Source organism: Mytilus trossulus, unplaced genomic scaffold, assembly GCF_036588685.1.
Source record: "Mytilus trossulus isolate FHL-02 unplaced genomic scaffold, PNRI_Mtr1.1.1.hap1 h1tg000122l__unscaffolded, whole genome shotgun sequence".
NCBI lineage: Eukaryota > Metazoa > Mollusca > Bivalvia > Mytilida > Mytilidae > Mytilus > Mytilus trossulus.
In genome coordinates this window covers 2203999-2224292 of record NW_026963298.1, presented here as the reverse complement: position 1 = coordinate 2224292, position 20294 = coordinate 2203999, and the positions used below count along the sequence as shown (strand labels likewise).

At 33.1% G+C, this 20294-nt stretch overlaps 1 pseudogene; it reads right to left on the bottom strand.

Moving 5' to 3' along the window:
- Positions 1 to 16527: 16527 nt before the first annotated feature.
- On the bottom strand, positions 16528 to 20062 carry LOC134700122 (uncharacterized; annotated as a pseudogene).
- Positions 20063 to 20294: the final 232 nt, after the last annotated feature.

Here is a 20294-nt window from a genome sequence, read left to right as displayed (position 1 = left end):
TCATGATTTTCTTGATAGAGGGTTACTGCTCACAAGGTAGCTATTAAACCAAGAGTTCCAAATGGTGAAGTTGAAATCATCCCTTCGTAAATTTTACGGACGCCATCACGAGTTGGTTGACCGTTATGGAATAACCGTTTCACAAATGATATCGGATATGTTCCTTACGTCGTAACTACAATCCCCTTCCCTTTCATGAATTTGACCTACCGAATTAGACTATTTATCGGATTTGTAATCACATAAGCAACACGACGGGTGCCGCATGTGGAGCAGGATCTGCTTACCCTTCCGGAGCACCTGAGATCACCCCTAGTTTTTGGTGGGGTTCGTGTTGTTTATTCTTTAGTTTTCTATGTTGTGTCATGTGTACTATTGTTTTTCTGTTTGTCTTTTTCATTTTTAGCCATGGCGTTGTCAGTTTGTTTTAGATTTACGAGTTTGACTGTCCCTTTGGTGCCTTTCGTCCCTCTTTTACAAAACCTACCTTTTATATGTATTGTTAACTTGTTCTCGTCCTGAACATGCATGAAATATTTGCTACTGGGCGTTAAGCAACCAGCAATCAATCCTACAATTTTCAAGCTTCATTTGAAGCTTTAGTTGTTAAAATTTAAATCATTTTACGCAGAGTACAGACTCCGGCTTACATCTCCTACATGTTGAATTTCAAGCTGGAATTTTTCGCAGTTTGTTTTACTTATAAAGAATGCATATATGATCTCAAGATTTGTTTTGTAAATAATTTTCAACAAATGACAGACTGTTGAACTTTGTGAAAGTTTACATACAGTTTGCAATGTTTGTCCGACTTGCTGAGAAATCAACTCACACATTTACACCACGCAGAGTACACTATACTAATGTATGTAGCAAGTCAAAAATATAAGTTTTGAATTTTTCCTTGAGTTTTGTTATTTTATTTGTTAGAATATGTATTTTTATCAGGATCATTATTTGCCCTTATAATTTTCACAACTAACAGAATGTTCACCTTTTTGACTGGTGCATCAAATGTGTCTTTTATAAACAACTGTTTTTTTAAATTGTATTGTATCGTACTAAACATGAACATGATGAAGGAACTATTTGCCACTGAACATTACACAATCATCCAAAAATCGAACAATTATAAATCTTTTATCTACTTCAATTTTAAAGTATTCTTTTTCTGCATGGATGAAGCACTGACACCACAATTGTCTTATAAGTACATATCTTGTTCTTTTTTTTTCTTTTTTTTTTTGCAATATGGGTCCCAAAATGTGCAGGCATATTTCACTGAAGGTCTTACAATGGTTGAATATGCTGCTGCTTTTACTGGTGTAATACAGTCTTTCAGATTTCTTCGGATGAATCCCAATGTTGTATTTCCTTTGCCTACAATATTATCAATGTGTCTATCCCAGGTCAGGTTGTTGCTGATAGATACGCATAAGTATTTGCTTTGTCTGAAAGAGAGAAAACGGCAAAACTCTGAAAATTTTGAAAAAGTCATTTTTCATGCAATGCTGGAGAATGACTATTCCTCAATGGACTTCGTTAATTCACCACAGTGCAAAAGATTAGAGATTCATGGCGCATGTATGTCTTTTTATTTAAGCACCGCACTGTTTAATACTGGTTATACCAAATACAGAATTACTTCAAGATGTATCAGTAATACAATACTAATATGTATTTCATAATTTTTTTAATAAATAGCTTCAACTGCATTATATAAAATTGGCAACCTGCCTTATTAAACACCTGAATATTCCAACATTCTGCTTTAACCGTCACATGTTTATAGTTCCGAAATATGCATATCCTTGTAGAAAAAACTGAGTATTCCGACACCCTGCTTAATCTGAAATTTTATTCTCGCCCCACCCCCTAACGTGTCAGATTACACCAACGTCTCCATTTACAAAAAAATCCTTCTATAAATGTACTGAAATGTGGCTGTTTTTTTGTGAAATGAGTCACAGACACATACTGTGAACTGAGCTCTAATGTTGACATAATACTCCATTATATTTACATGTAGTTTAACTTAATTTTAAGGATGTTTAATTTGCGATTCCCTGTGCTTGAAAAAACCCTGTGACTATAGATACTTGATGAGTGATACAGTGAGTCTACTGGAAGATACTCAATCTCGTTTTTATTGGTCAATTTTTCAATCTGACATTTATGGTAAGTTGTCTCCCATGAATATATAAACTGGAATTCTTTTATACGATTTTCATACATGCAACATACAAAAACACATTTTATAAAAGGGATTTAATAGCAAACAAAATATCTATAAGCAATTTGAATAAAAATCCAGGATGAAACAATCATATTTTTATAGATTGTTGAAAAGCTTAACGGTAAGTACGTTTTAGAATATTTTTCTCGAAACACCCAAAGAGAAATACACAACAGAAACTTCATCCACTGGACGTTTAAGTAAATTACTACAGTAAGTTGGTACTTTTAAAGGTTGGAGATCAGAAAATCTCCTGTTAAATACATTTAAACAAAACTCTTGCCTGATCACAACATATTTATATTCCGCATAAAGAAAAATATATGTGTTTGTGTCTTGTATCAATTCTATTACATGTGCGATTTTTGTGTAGCGTGTAATGTAATCATTGAAAATAATCACATTTGTAGTGTCCCCAAGAGAGGGACGAAAGATACCAGAGGGATAGTCAAACTGCATATATCGAAAATAAGCTGACAACGCCATGGCTCAAAATGAAAAAGACAAACAATAGTACACATGACACAACATAATAGATTAAGAATAAGCAACTAGAACCACACAAAAAACAAGGGGTGATCTCAGGTGCTCCGGTAGGGTAAGCAGATGCTGCTCCACATTTGGCACCCGTCGTGTTGCTCATGAAATAACAAATCCGGTAAATAGTCTAATTCGGTAAGTCACATTCATAAAAGGGAAATATATGGTTCAAGCATAAACGTTTGCAAATTTTAGATCCATACAATATGGGGGGTCGGATTGTATGGATATGTAATAAAGTTATAGATTTTAGATAGATACAACATGGTGGGTCGGATTGTATGGATATGTAATAAAATTATAGATTTTAGGTTTTGGGTTTTTAAGTAACATACATGTAGTCTTCATTAATTTGAAATACAATTTCGTTCCTTTTTTTTTTACTTTTTGGAAGCATCCAGATGCTGATTATATTATTCAAAAGTATCTATAGTTTTGCATACATTCTAAAGTTAGGTTTCTTGAGTTAAATTTCAAGAACCTTGGTCTTTTTAGTGTAAACTGTCATTTTCATATGAATAAACTTAGTGGAGCTGGTTACCGGGAACAACTTGGTGGAGCTGGTTACCGGGAACAACTGTTGTTTCGATCTATTCCATAACTGTTGAGCTGAATTTAAGACCGTTTAATTGACAAGTACATATGCTTCATATTATAAACCAGATGAGTGATACAGCCGACTAAACGCTAGTTTCATCCTTAGATTTTTCAAAATGACACGTTGTCTCCCTTGGCAATATTACAAATTGTGTTATTTTACTCGATTTCCGTTCATGCAACATGAAAAAGCACACGTTGTAAAAGTCACTTGATAGCAAACAAACTATCTATAAGCATATTGAACAAAATAAAGTACGAAAATCTCCATTTTGTAAATTGTTGTAAAAAACCTGTTAGTGGTACCTTTTAGAATCGTTAATTTAAAATGGACAAACAAAAAGACACGCCGTTGATTGTCTCTCAATTAATTACTTTATGATACTTTAGTAAGTACTTTTGATGATTGGAGATCAGGAAATCTCCTTACTAAATACACGTAAAACATATGAAGGGTGTAATAAAAACGACTCTGTTATCCACTGTCCTGCTTTAGATCAGTGAAACACTTTACTGTACGATGTTCCACAGAGCTCTTCCACAGTTTTGCTCCGAGTACAAAAAAAGATTATATTTTTCTGACACTGACCTAATATTGTTTTTATACTGCATCTTAAATTAATAAATTGATGACTTTTTAACACAAATGTTAAACTTATTTTCATCCATTAATGGACCCCTGATTGTGGAAAAGTATTCCATGATGAAATTGACATTATACAAAATAAAGCTTCGTTACTATATTTAGGAAATGAACACAACTAGTTGCAGCATAAATACAATTAGTAAACGTTAAGAACACAACAAAACGCAAGTATTTTATTTAGCTGTGACTGGTCGTTTGAACTGCAGACCATATATATATGTATCAAACACTTAAGTCACCCAACGTCAGATCAGCAGACAGTGATTCAGGGTTCTGTTCTAGAACAAAGTCAGATCAGCAGGACAGGGATCCAGGCTTCAGTTCAATGCTACACGCGATCTGTAAATTACTGTGTTTCGTGGTTTCAGTAATTTATTTAACTATACGAGATAATATTAGAAAAATAGAATACAGAAATTTTAATCTCATTCAGAAAAAAATCGTACAATAAATATTTATCGTAAATACTACTGAAATCTTCATGACCTTTTTCTCGTACGATGTTTATTAAGTCGTAGACCCACTTGTATGAAATGTATCAGCATGGTTGGGCTAATTACTCGGTACTCAGTGTAGGTTGATTAAGTCGTAGATCCACTTGTATGAAATGTATCAGCATGGTTGGGCTAATTACTCGGTACTCAGTGTAGCTATTTTGTTAGATAATCTTCCATAACTATATAGTTGAAACGAAATTTAAAGCTGATTACTAGTAACTTGCAATTGCAAGTGCTTCATGTATCAACAGTGCTAATATACCAGATGAGTGAAACTACTCAGTCTCGCCTTTCATTGGTCGGTTTTTCAATTTGACATGTTTAGAAAGTTGTCTCCCTTGAAAACATTGCAAATATTATTTTTTTATGTGATTGTCAAACACGCACTATGAAATGACACAATCCAAAAAAGTGATTTAATAGCAAACAAATTATGAATTTGCATATTGAATAAGAATTGAGTATGAAAAGTACATTTTTCTATATTGTTGTAAAAAATCTGTCGGTAATGACGTTGTAAGATTATTAAATCGTTCTGCGTGTAACTAGATACACCCTCTATAATCGTTGTCAGCGTTGTGCTGTGTGCTTTGACTTGTAATTTTTTTTAAATATTGGAGATAAGAAAATCTCCATTATAGCAAATTGAAAATAAAGGGATGCTGGTGGAAGACAAGATGTCATACTGAAATATATAGTGTTTCTTTTGCTTGAACCAGCCGGAAAAAATCCAAGAATTATTACTTGTAACACAGAACGATTGCAGTTCAAAGTAAAGGAAACTAGCATACACTCAATAATTCGTCTACCAAAAACACAACGTCGTGGTTAGCGGGCTGTCTAGTCGATCAACCTGACCCTGAAAACAGCCGTTATCGAATGTAGCGGGCTGTCTAGCCGATCAACCTGACCCTGAAAACAGCCGTTATCGAATGTAGCGGGCTGTCTAGCCGATCAACCTGACCCTGAAAACAGCCGTTATCGAATGTAGCGGGCTGTCTAGCCGATCAACCTGACCCTGAAAACAGCCGTTATCGAATGTAGCGGGCTGTCTAGCCGATCAACCTGACCCTGAAAACAGCCGTTATCGAATGTAGCGGGCTGTCTAGCCGATCAACCTGACCCTGAAAACAGCCGTTATCGAATGTAGCGGGCTGTCTAGCCGATCAACCTGACCCTGAAAACAGCCGTTATCGAATGTAGCGGGCTGTCTAGTCGATCAACCTGACCCTGAAAACAGCCGTTATCGAATGTAGCGGGCTGTCTAGCCGATCAACCTGACCCTGAAAACAGCCGTTATCGAATGTAGCGGGCTGTCTAGCCGATCAACCTGACCCTGAAAACAGCCGTTATGGGGTATCGAATGTAAAGAAACATCAAAATAGTAAACAAACCAAAATGGCCGCTCACCAAAATGGCACCTTCAACCTGTTCCTGACCCACTGCAGAAAATATTTAAACGCTCACCAAACGCATTTGGTCACCGAGCCAACCGTGCGAGACATGTATATATCTAGTCAAGGTAGTTAAACCCTTCCAGTTAGTTATAGTTAATATGAGGAAGGCGCTACCTTAAATGCCAGCTTTATACTAAGACAATGTCATATGTATTGATGGTTGTTTGTTGTTTAACGTCCAGTGGCAAATATTTGATGCATGTTCAGAACGAATGTCGAAGGCTACATTAACGTATTATTTATGTCTAAAAGAAAGTTCAGATGGAAAATGTTTAGGGAACAAACATAGAACTTGAAAAGGCATGAGGGGTTATGCTATTTTTCCTGAAAAAATATTCTGATTCCAAAATTGATGAATAAAAAATTTGTTCAAGCATAGGACAAAAAAAATATTTTGAATCCAGATCTTTACCAAAAAAGATTTATCTATCAGGTATGCAAAATAAATTTAACTTTTATATATCTAAAAACATAAAAACTTCCCAAACCGCACATATGTCAGTTTGTACACAGTATTTTTTTAGGTGATAATTATTATTAAGGTCATATTTGCCAATTTGACTGTTATGATTAACCTTAATACTAGTGTTAAATTTTGACTAAATAATTTTAATTGATATCGCTGAAGGGTTTCGGTAATAAAAATCTGACTCGAATAAAAAACATTTGTATTTCTGATCTTCTCAAGTTTGTGAGTTCTACATAAATATCATGTACTATTAAATTCTGAGTCAGTTTTAGGCCATAGTTATTATATTTTTAGTTTTACGAAAATTTTTGACAAAACCAATGGGTAGGAGGACGAAAAAAAAAGAAAAAACAACTGCTGCTGCTGATTTTTTTTTAATACCAACCGTCAATATCTAATTTTTTTTTTTTTTTATTTCACCAGGAGATTTTCTACTAGTGTAACAACTATTTTTTCTTTTCTTGACAAAGTTTGAATTGAAAATCAATGTGCAACAGCTTACTAAATCACCAAGAGCATAAATTTAGATTCTTTCATGCAGTTATGAACTTTTTTTGCATGAAAAACACTGGGTTTTGTACACAGTATTTTTTTAGGGGATAAAAATTAAAAATATTTTTAATTTTATTTTTTTTCCTATTTGGCAAAAATAAGGGTAGGAGGATTCGTAAAACTAAAAATAAAAAAAACTACGGCCCAATATGGTTTTATGTCCTTTCTTGGATATATATGTTTTTGTTTATAAATGTACATGATGTAGCTTACTTTTCAAGTTCTTATATGACAGCAAAATAAAATTGAGAATGGAAATGGGAAATACAAGCATGTAAAAAATTTGCTTTCCAGTAATGCTTAATCATGTCATAGTTGTTTTCAAGAAGACACATTTGGCTTTAGACAATAACTTGAGTATAATATAATGGATCTCCATGAAATTTCACTAGGAGGTTCAATACACAAAAGGAAGATTAGAATTGATTTTGGGGTTATGGTACATTATTATTGGGGGTATTTTATTTTTTTTATTTTGGGATTTTCTTCCAAAAATTACCTTATTTACATTGATTATACTTATCTAGTATATATATAGATACAACAAATACTGATTTGGCAGGAGATGCACTTAAAATAGGGTGTTTTTAATATTTTATCTGTAATTTGTGTATTTTTCCTATGATATGTACTTCTTGATAATGTCTCTGAGTATCAAGATAAAGAAAATATATTTGGTAAGTATATATTCACAATTGACATGCGCCAGTGCGAGGCAAAAAGGATCTTCTTTCCCTTTAATTCCAAATATTGCACAAGATTTTTTCTCTCACAAAAACACATGAGTGGTAAATAAAACACTTGTCATTGTTTCACACTTTCAGCAATAAAAATTTAGTTTAGGCTGTTTAAATGTTTCACTGATTGTATGAAAATTATAACAGAAAATGTACAATACTCTTGATAACATTGCATTATCTGCAGATTTATTGATAACTTTCCTTAAAATATATTCACAAGGACATAGAACTAACATATTGTATTGAAATTGAAAAAGGGGGGGGGGGTTCCAGGGGTCAGAAACCCCCCTTTTTTGGCCAATCAATGCATTTGAATGGCCCCCCCCCTCCCCCTTTGTCCTGTGTTGGGAACCCCCCTTTTTAAAAATTGCTGGATCCGCCCCTGTATTGTCCATGCTATTCTGATCTGAGTTTTTATTGATACATACATGTATACTGGCATGGCTGGTGCTGTTTCAAGTTGTCTTCTTTTTCGGTTTCTTCAGAAGTATTTGTTTAACCTGTTCGGTCACTATGAAGTGTTACAATTCTTATTTAGACGCAACACATAAATAGTGACCAAAAAGGTACTGCTTTCACATGAGAGAAGCTACAAAAAAAATTAAATGTTCACATTTTCAATATTTTTGTAGGACTTATTATCATATGAAATTAAGGAGATATGTAGTTAGAGACTTCTGCTGAATAGAAATATTTGGGTCTACCTGCTACCTGTTTTCAAATTAGTCCATATTGAAGTTTAAAGGATCCAAAATTAAAATATGTTTGATTTCAACTGACAAAAAAAAATGTGTTATTTAGGGACAACATCAAAAGTTTAATGTAGGATAAAAAACTTAATTCAGATAGTTTTATTTACTGACCCCCCATCCCCCCTCTTAACTTAATTTGGTAAAAATTGATTGACCCATATGGATATATGTAAAATCAATGTAGGTTAAACAAAACTTGCAGCAAGTTTAACCCCCCACCCCCAAACTATTTGAATTCCGTTTTTTATCCTTCATTGATCTTTTGATGTCGACTCCTGAGTCCTTATATGCTCAATATACATCTGTGGTCGTATCAGACTGTGCATGGCAAAGCATTTTATTGCCTTTAAGTTTGTACTTTTTTGTTTGTTTTGGTCATGAAAATAAATTTGCAGTTCTGTTGTGAAGTTGCTAACATGAAAGTACACAAATTGCATCTATATTGTGAGTTTTTTTCACCCACTTTTTCTATGAACCAGACAAAAGTTTATTTTGTGCTTATTTTTTAGAATATCCTTGTTTACAATATAGTTACACGGTCACCAATTTAATTTTGAGTTCATCCAGAGTCATAGAAAAATGGGTTTCAACTGACCTCCAAACATTCCATGATTCTGTAATGAGGTCAGTACCCAAATTTCATACATCATTACATTTTATTTCAAATCCTTAAAACTGGAATTAAACAAATATTTTGTTTTATTAATTTATTTCTTCAAATATTTCAATAAATTTGACATTATACCATGCTTAAACTTTATGTTTTGAAGAAAAGGATGCTGGTAACAAATTTAATTTACTCATTTTAAGAAGATGATAATTAGATAACTTCACATGGTGAAAGAAAACTTGTAAGATTTCCAGGTTTTTTTGTTGAATAGGTGCAATTTTAGGAGGGGTAATCATTAGTTTTGAATTAGTCTGTGGGTTTCATGACCTACCGTGATCAACAGTATAACCAACGTCATTATCACTGTTCTTTGGTATGGGGAATTATGTGGCAGGTGATGAACATAAGTAGTCATGGTCAACCACAACCGGTGCACTGGAGTCTACCCCGCATGCCGCATGGCCATTATAAAAAAAAATGTATTACTTGCAGAGTTTTTTACTGTGTTCCTATGACTGGACGGAACTTTTACACTAAATATGTTATCGTTTACTATGATTTTGTGACTTTTAAATGCAATACCTGTTATTATTTAGGTGATTTGTTTTGACCTCACTGATAATGGAATGTTGTAGCAGACGAAACATGGCGTCAGATGTTGTTGTCCTAACTTCGGTAATTTCCGTGGTACGATAAAATTTAAATACACTACAAAAGTTACCAAAATTTCTGAATTCTTGTTATTGCAAACAAATAAAAATTCATGACGTAATTAACATCGAAATTATTCCGATCTGTCCCGTTTTTTCAAGATCGCGTTGAAACGAGAATTTTGGCAGCCATTAAAAAAAAAAAAATCGTACGAGATTTAACGAGAGTGACGAAACTTTTCAGATTGGTCGTCTAGCAAGAGTTATCGTTCTTTGTCCCAAAACGATGCTTCTACCATAAGTGCCAGCATAGCTGGCATATTACAGTCTATATCACGGTTTCTAATTTTAAAGTCTGGAAGTGAGAAAATCTCACGAACGGATGTTATCAGAAATTGTTAAGCCACCACACTGCTTAAAACTTGTAATTCAAAGTATTGCACGATATCAGTAAAACCATGTTAATGTATTTCATAAAACTTGTAATTAAATGCAGTACACATCAATGGTAATACAAAATACTGCAAACGACTTTGTTATTCACTGTACTGCCTTATGTCAGTGAGACACTAAACATAATGCACTAGTTGAATGATTCAGGGTTCTGTTTAAGAACAAAGTCAGATCAACAGCAGTGGCGGATCCAGAACTGTTCATAATGGGGGCCCCGCTCCTGTCATGCTGCAGTGATTCCTGATATAATCAATCAAATATTTCCCCAAAAAAGGGGCATCCATGGATCCATCTGTTAGCAGGACAGTGAGCACAATACAGGGAACACAAGCTCTATTGTTTAAATACTGTTCCATGATTAATTCACCAAATTTTGATCCTGTTTAATTTTCGATTGCATTTGCTTCTAAAAAATACAGTGGCGTGAAAAAAATTGAAAACAACACTTTATTAATTTAATGCGTCCGAAGCGAATTTCTGAATTGACCTTCATCAGGAACGTTCAAAGTCAAACATTTGAAATCCCAGGATTTATAAGTACCGATACAGTTGAGGAGCTCTAGCTATATGTCAAAAATACCTAAAATAAAAAGCCAAATTCATCTCAAGTCAACTTTGACTGAGGGAGTTGAAACCTTAGTTCCTTAATAATTTCAAAATTCATAAACGGACAATTTTAGAAAGGTTTGTTCAATCATGTCAGTACCGGAGTACTAACTACTGAGCTGATGATATCCTCGGGGACAAATAGTCAACCAGCAGAGGTATCGACTAAGTGATGTAAAAAATTGAAAACAACAAGTTTAATAATTTAATGCGTTCGAAGCGCTTTTCTGGATTAACCTTCATCAGAAACGCTCAAAACCAAACATTTGAAATGGGAGGATGATTAAGTACCGAAACCGTTGAAGAGCTATATGTCAAAAATACCTAAAGTACATAGCCAAATTCATCTAAAGTCAACTTTGCCTGAGGGAGTTGATGCCAGATGAGTACAACAGCCGACTTGACGCTGTTCTCGTCTTTCATTGGGTAAATTTTTCACATGTTTCGCGACATGTTTAGCAAGTAGTCTCCCTTGGCAATATTACACATGTTTTCTTTAATTCGATTGCCATAACTGCAACATGAAAAAATACAATTCATCGAAGTAACTTGATAGAAAACAAAATATTAATAAATAAAAAATAAGTATGAACATCCCCTTAAGCTAGATTGTTGTTAAAAAGCGGCCAGTAAAAACGTTTCAGAATCCGTTTTAAATGATCAAATAAAAAAAAACAACGCGCTTTCACATTCATCACTGCATGCACTCTATATATATATATATAGTAAGCACTTTTAAGAGATGGAGATCAGTCAATCTCCTAATTAAAACATACAAAAATATAAAGGTTAGAATACATCAAAGGAAAAGGATTATTTGCAGTAAGTCGTTGCTTTGACTGGTCATTTGAACTGAAGGTCATTTACGTAACAAACCCTAAGCATCGCGATCGTTTATTGTTTGATAAACAGGGAAAATGGCAAAACTAAAACAAATAAAAGAAGTCTACCAGAATACTTACAACCCAGTGAGCTCAGACAGTTTGCCGACGACAGTATCATCTACAAAACCATCAAATCTCAAAGTGACTGTGATTCACTCCATTCAGACTTAGATGCAGCTGCTAGATGGGAGCAAGACTGGTTGATGGCCTTCCATACAGTCATTACAGTATCACAAAAGAAAAAAACCATTTTAAACATGATTATATCCTGCACAATCACAAACTAGTCACTTTATCTAAATATCTGGGCATTACACTACAAGCAAACTTAAAACGGCCAAACCATACAGACAACATCATAGCTAATGGTAACTAATCTTTGGGCTTCTTAAAAAGAAATTAAAAAAAATCATGCCAGAACATCAAAACCCAGGCACATATCTAGCACTTGTTTGTCCTAAGCTTGAATATTCATGTTCAGTATGGGACCCTCACACAGTTGAAAAAAAAACTATAAAATTGAAATGGTCCAAAGACGAGCTGACAGATATATCTGTAACAGGTACCATAACATCAGCAGTCCTACAGACATGATAAATTCACTAAACTAGCCCACACTACAGGAAAGAAGATTATGCACAAGATTGATAATGTTCTACAAAATAGTACATCAAATCGTAGCAATCCAATCTGCTATTCTCATACCATCAGACTGTAGAACCCTCAAAAATCATAGTTTCACTTTCAGACACATTTCTACCAAAACAGATACATATAAAGTTTCATTTTTTCCGTACACCATTACTCAGTGGAATTGACTACCAGTCCACACAGTTGCTTTAACCACAGTTGACACATTCTAACAACAGCTTACACCAACTGTTCTCCACAAATTCATTATTAACCTATGTGCATAGTTTATTCACAATTTAAAATTATTTTTTTACGCATTTTCATTTTTATGTTTTTGTAAATATATATAACGGCTCGATCTACGTACAAAAAATAGAACGAACAACAAATATGCAACACATACACAAAAGAAAACTCCTGAATAACAGGCTCCTGACTTGAGACAGACATACACATACAGAATGTATCTGGGGTTAAACGTAACTGGGAATGTGGTGTAACAGTACAATATAATTACAAACTACAAAAACGATTGAAAAAGGTCCATAGTCGACTTTAAAATCTAGAGCACTTTCAAAAACTGGTCCGTGCGGTTTTCAAAATGGTGTACACGATTTTTAAACTCGTGAAAGTCGTGCGCGTATCGGTTTTAAAATGTCGTGAATACAAGTAAAAAAGTCGTATTTCTCCATCTGTTTGTAAAAATGTAGCTACGAGCTTTCTGAATATAATATGTTCTGAAAATTATATCCCCAACAGCTTTAAAAGATCCATCACTTGATGCACCACATTTTCAGCAGTGTGTTGTTTAAATTCAAGGTAAGCGATACACATTCTCTGGAATTATTTAGTATGTAACATATTCTTTAATGGGTAGCCTCCCTTGGACACAATTATAAATGTTATTCTTTTTACGAATTGCAATACATACGACAGAAAAAAAGTACAATTTATAAAAGAAATGTGTTACCATACACCTATTTGTTTCAAAATGTGAATATAAGTCTAGTATGATGCTATTTTTATTCAAATGTTGTTAAAATGCAGTTAGTAATGACTGTTGAAGTACATTTTTTTAATTTGATTTTACAAGGATAAAGTTAATTTTATTAATAACTCTCACGGTTTTATGTATAATAACTCAGTTTGACAGCAAGGAAAGTCTCCTAATAAACGATCTCAAAACTTGTTTTAGCATTGTTATTCATGACAGCGATGTTCATTTTGTTCAACCGCTAGCTATATAAATAAAATCGCCGACAAATGATGTGTAAATTCGAGTAAAATCGTATCTGACCAAAACAACGTGGAAAACAAAATGGCTGACACGAGAAGAAAAATACTACAGGTACCAGTCTTGTATTACAACTCCAATTTCCGGTGCATAATTTCCGGTGCATGTCAAAACATGGAGGGAAATAAAATAGTGCATTTTTTTCTGAATTTTTTTCTGAACTCAATTTTTTCTGTTTGATTATAGGTTTATGCTGAATTGAAACATATATATAGACTTTAAAAAAAATCTTGCATCTTTTGGGGATATCAATCCAGGAAAGTGGAAGGATATCATGTTTACTGGAAGTGGTGCGGCCTAGTAAATATAGCAAACAGAAAGTAGAAAAAAAATGTTTGACTTCAGGATTGCGTAACTTTTTATTCTTCGTGGCAACACCCTCTTTTTTTTGGATTAAATCACAATTTCACATTAGTACATACATGATATGAACATGATTTTTTTTTCTATGTAGCATTTTTTATTTTTTTTAATTTCAAAGATCAGCTGTTTAGCATGTAAGCCTATGGAGCAGTCAATTACAAGACTGCAACGGTAACCGACTGCAACCTGCATGTATATCGGATCCGATTCCGGACACGGATATGGGTAAATCCAGGTTTTGGCGATCTTTGAAAAAAATCAGACAGATGACAAAATACATCTTTGCATAGTAAATAAATATAAACACTAGAATTGAAAACCAAAAGATATATGTAACAGAATGAAAAAAACAGAAAATATTTTGTACTGAAACTCAAAATTACTTTTTCACCACCACCTTCTGCTTTAGAACTTGGAAACAGTCGAGATCCCCTATCCTCAACCATATTTATTCATGTATGGGACAATATAACAAATCAAATGAAATACAGGGGGAGTCCCTAGGGTCACCCCACCCCTCCTGTTTGGGAACTTTGAAACAGTCGAGATCCCCACCCCTAAACCATATATATTCATGTATGGCACACTATGGCTATAATGAATCAAATGAAATATAGGGGAGTCCCTGTGGGTCATCCCACCCCTCCTGTTTCAGAACTTGGAAACGGTAGAGATCTGCACCCCTAAACCATATACATACATGTATTGGACAATATAACAAATCTTATGAAATATAGGTGAAGTTCGTGGGGCCACTCTACCCCTTCCTGTTTAAATATGGAAAAAATAAAGGGTGGCAGGTAGGTGAAACTTACATAAATGAAGAGATAAATGAAAAATGAACAGATTGATGCCCGATTTATATAATTCCAAGGCCGTCAGTTGGCACCAGAAGCGACGAAGCATGGATACATGTATTACTTAAACAATAGTTATCAAAGGTACCAGGTTTATAATTTAATACGCCAGACGCGCGATTCGTCTGCATAAAACTCATCAGTAACGCTCAGATCAAAATAGTTATAAAGCCAAACAAGTACAAAATTAAAGAGCATAACGGACCACAAATAACAAAAAGTTGTGCCGAATACGTCTATGGTAATCTACTTCTAGGATAAAAAAAATCCTTAGTTTTTCGAAAATTTCAAAGTTTTGTAACAGGAAATATAGAAATTTATAAATCTGATTGAAATCCAGATGTTATATTATAAGCTCATACCAGGATAGCGATATCAGAGATTTACATGTTAATAAATTATTTTGATTTTTAATCAACCCACCGCTTTCTATGCCCAAAATGAAAGCTTATCTATTTTTGAAGACTAATTTCATGACTGACCATTAGATGACCTCTGTTTAATTCTTTGTATTGATGTGTTCTTCACATGGCCTTTTGATTTATTTTATTATAATTTATTTTCTATTTCGGTGTTTCAAACATATACAATTTGGACGTAAATGTTTAACGCAGGATGAGTATATTTTATAGAGCTGTTAATGACATCCCAAAGATTGACCAAATAAATAAAAGCATAGTTATTCGGTCATACGGCGGCAGTCAGTCAAACCACTTATAATGAGCGGCGTGCGTTTAAAAAGTGCAAAGTGAATAATTATGCACTCATGTCAGGTGGAAATAGGGACGTTGCACCCGATGCCTTGTGAAAAGAGAAGTAAATACATATGAAGAGACACGATTTAGAATAAAAACCCTATTAAAAAAAAAAAGAATAAAAACCCAGCTTGCATGATATCATAAGATTTCATTTTTCACGTTTACCATCGCCCCTCCTCCTAAATTAACCCCGCCGCATGTTTGCGCCTGTCCCATGTCAGGAGCCTCTGACCTTTGTTAGTCTTGTATAATTTTTAATTTCATTTTTTTGTGTACAATTTACAGTTTAGTAGGACGTTCATTATGACTGAACTAGTATATATATTTGTTTAGGGGCCAGCTGAAGGACGCCTCCGTTGCGGTAATTTCTCGCTGCATTGGTGACCTTTTGCTGTCGTCGGTTCTATGGTCGGGTTGTTTACACATTATCCATCTCAATTCACAATTTTATTGTTTAAATTATTAGAATTATGGTCGCATAAAGCCATTGCCGGAAGATTTCTTTTTGGAAATATTACTATTTTTCGAAGAACAGATAAAGGTTGTAGTCTTTCAAATAAAAGAACCCTTACTGTGGGCATAATATTGAAATCAAATGTGACAGGATAGGAAAGAATAACAAAAATAGAGGCGGAATATACAAATGAACATTTAATACCCACAGGTCAAGGAAATACTCACAACGACATTTAAAAAAAACCATTTTTTCAGAAAAGAGACAAATTTCCCTGAACACTACATATGAGTAATAGAGCAAGCAGCAAATGCATCATAAAAATAAACCGATGATATTTCATTAAAACCTAATATTTTGTTATATTTTTGAAGTTTTTATCTTTAAACAGCGCAAATGTGTACATATTTTGGCGGAAGGCTAAGATGTAACCGTTGTAATTTTTTTGTAATTATCGCAAGATTATACATACAAATACAAATACAAATATTTTATTGGCACAAACACAATTACAATAATTGGCAAAGGCCCATATTACAGTGCATTACAACAATGAATACAGCATACATTTACTAGTATTTAAATATGTTATAAATGAGAAGCTAAAATCTCGTTTCTATACATCAGACATTTATGTATATAAGAACTAGTCACTTTCAGGACTTTTAAAGAATTACTCTTAATACAACTATTAATATTTAGCTGATTTTCACTACAACATGTAGGAAGTATATTTAATATCTTATTTTTAAAGTTAAATCTATAGTTTGAAAAAAATTCACATTTCAGTAAAAAGTGATTTTCATCTTCTACCTCACCTGATTTACATACATTACAAACTCGTTCGTCGGTGGCTAAACCTAGATATCGCCCCTTTTCAATAGCAAGATTGTGTGCACTCAATCTAATTTTACACAGAGATGACCTTTCTAATCTATTACTTAGAACATCAACATAAGAACTACGCTGCTTTGAATTATGAAATTGTTGGTAAAATTTTAGTTTTGATGAATCATGCATTTTTGATGATTGATCCTGTGTGCACTGATCAATCACTCGTTGTTTAATACTTGGTAGATATTGTTTAATAGAAAAGTTTCCCCCAGCTAGGTTTGAAAATCCTAGATTGTTAAAAATAGAATAAAGCTTCTTTGTCCAGGGGTTATTTTTTTCAGTTGCCAGAAAAACTTTGGATATAAGTGCGTTTTCAGACCTTAAAATATGATCATAAAACTTAATACAAGAAAATGATATTTTTGAGCATAACGGTAGCCTGCAAAGTTCAGCTCTTCAAGCAGCATTAATTGCTTTACAATGAACACCTAGAATTTCTTTTATGAATTTCATATGGAATTTTTCCAAAATGGAATTGTCTCCCGAATTATCAAAAACACCCCAAATCTCACTACAATACAGCAATATGGGGCTTACTAATGAATCAAATAATTTTTCTAAAAGTTTACAAGGATTATCCAATCCAATTGTTTTTTTAATCTTAAAACATGCTTTCCTAGCTTTTTCCATTAGTAAGGATACAGCTAAGTTAAAGTTGCCATTACACTTTAACATTATTCCCAAGTAGCAATATTTGGAGACAGTTTGTATGACATTATCATTATAAAAAAACTCATTTAGATATGTTTTACCATTAGAGTTAAAAACTAAAACCTTTGATTTTTGAACATTAACCTGTAGCTTCCAATTTGAGCAATATGTACTAAGAGTATTGAGACTGGCTTGCAAACCAGTTTTGCTTTCTGATAGTAATACAATATCATCAGCATATAATAAACAATTTACAGACAAATCACCAACTCTAACTGGTTCACAGCTACCATTGAATAAATCTTTTACAACATCATCAATAAAAATATTAAAAAGTGTGGGGCTTAAAACATCCCCTTGTTTAACACCTCGCTCTGAAGTGAATGCAGTACTAAGACCATTTGAAAATTTAATTCTAGTGGTAGTATTTTCATACATTGCAGAAAAAATTTTAAAAAGCTTTTTAGGTAAACCTGATTTTAAAAGTTTATAAAATAAGCCTACTCTCCATATGGTATCAAAGGCTTTACGTAGGTCTATGAAAGCAGCAAATACTTTCTTCTTTTTACTTTTATAGTGATCAATAATGGTTTTTAAAGAAAATATGTGATCAGCAGTTCTACAATTTTGTTTGAATCCTATTTGATATTGACTGATGAGAGATATGTTATTAACAAATATCAGTAATCTTGAATGAATGACTCTATTAAAAAGTTTTCCCAAGTTAGAAGTGATAGAAATGCCCCTATAATTGCTAGGGTCCATTTTGCTTCCAGATTTGTGTAAAAGGACTAGGAAACTATCATTCCATTTAGATGGGAATTGGCCAATATTTAGAATAAAATTAAACAGCTTTGTGAGAGGATTTAATATAGCCTGACCTCCATATTTAAGCATTTCATTTGATACCAAATCCATTGCAGTACTTTTCCCATTTTTAAGAGCTTTGATAGACTTAATTATTTCATCTGTAGTGATATCTACGTCTAAAATGTTATTAGATGGATCATTATCTATATTATCTTTTAATTGCTGGAAATGTTCCATTATGGTTTTATGGAAACTACTACAGTTATCATCACTTTTGTTTAACTTTTTAAAGAATTGAACAAAATTGTCATGAGGTATGTCCTGAAAGGAGTCAGCATTGTCATGCATCTTATCCAACTTATTTAACATTGCCCAAAATGATTTTGGATTCTTTTCAATATTATCATTTATATCCTTACAAATTTTTTGTTTATACATTTTTTGTTCATGTTTACAAAGTCTTCTGAATTTTGATCTATATGTATAATATAATTTCCTATATTGTCCATTGAGTGTATTTTTATTAACTAGTTTCTCATAGCTTTTAACTGTATTTCTTAAGTCAGTACAGGAATGTGAAAACCATGGTTTCCTGTTTGATTTTTTCATTTTTTGTAAGGGCTTTTTATTTATGAATTTAGCTGATTGTTTAGCACAGTCTAGTAAAATTGAATTAAATGACTCGGTAATCGAGTCACTGTCATTAAAGCTTTTGGCTATAAAGTTTGCCAATTTATTTTTAAACATTTGACTTTGTAAATTTTCTGTGTATGAAGCAATTGCTTCATCAGTCCAAAGAAATTTACCCGGCAAAGAGTCTAGTTGGTGTGAATCACACGGCACTGATAAAAAATTAGCAAACATTGCACAACTAATTGGGCGATGGTTAGAAAGGGAAGTAAAATCATGAACTACAAAGTATCCTATTGAATCAATCAATTCTTCTGAGATAAGTGTGTAATCTACAACACTACTACCATTGTATGTTATACAAGTTGGTTGACCATTTAAATCGCCAATTGTTCGGCCATTTAAAATTCTGATTTTGGCTTCTTTGCACATATTTAATAATAATTTGCCACTATTGTTAGTGTGTTTGTGGTCAAGATTATTCCTTGACAATACCCTATCAGGATGATATTCTGAATCATCTAAGTTTACAAGTTCATTTACATTATCAAATTCAATAAAATCAAGTTGGGTGTTTGTATATGCATTAAAATCACCTTGTATTATGATGTCACCCATACTACTATATTTTTCTACATCACTGAGCAGAATAGAGTAAATTGATTCTATATCATTATTTTTATTATTATAACTTGAATACTCAGGAGATATATAAACTACAGCTACAAAAACATCTCTACTAATACTAAAAAACATATGGTCTAGTTTTATCCAGATTATATCGGGATGACTGTTTGTCAAAGATTTCAACCCTTTGGAAATTGAACTTTTTGCAAAAATATTAATTCCTCCAGAATATCTTCTTGCTTTCTTATGCTTTTTCCTGCTACTAGAGTGGACTAATTCAAAATTAGGAATGGAAATATCCTGGATAGATTTACTGCCTATCCAGGTTTCTACAAAACTAGCAATACTAAATTTAGAAACTATATCTTGAAAATGTGGGTCATTTGCTTTCTCACTTGAGAGACCCTCTATGTTCCACATGCCAATTTTTAAAAGATTTTCATTACTTTTAACTTTTTTTGCTAAAGTCTTATCATGAAATAAAATATTAAAAGATGTTGAATAGAAGATTTCAGAGTTATAAAATGATACAATTATTTTATCATAATTACAAAGAAAGAAATAAAAAAAAAATCAAAAAAATCAAAACATACAATGTATACACATGTTATACTACATGTACATGTATTTATAA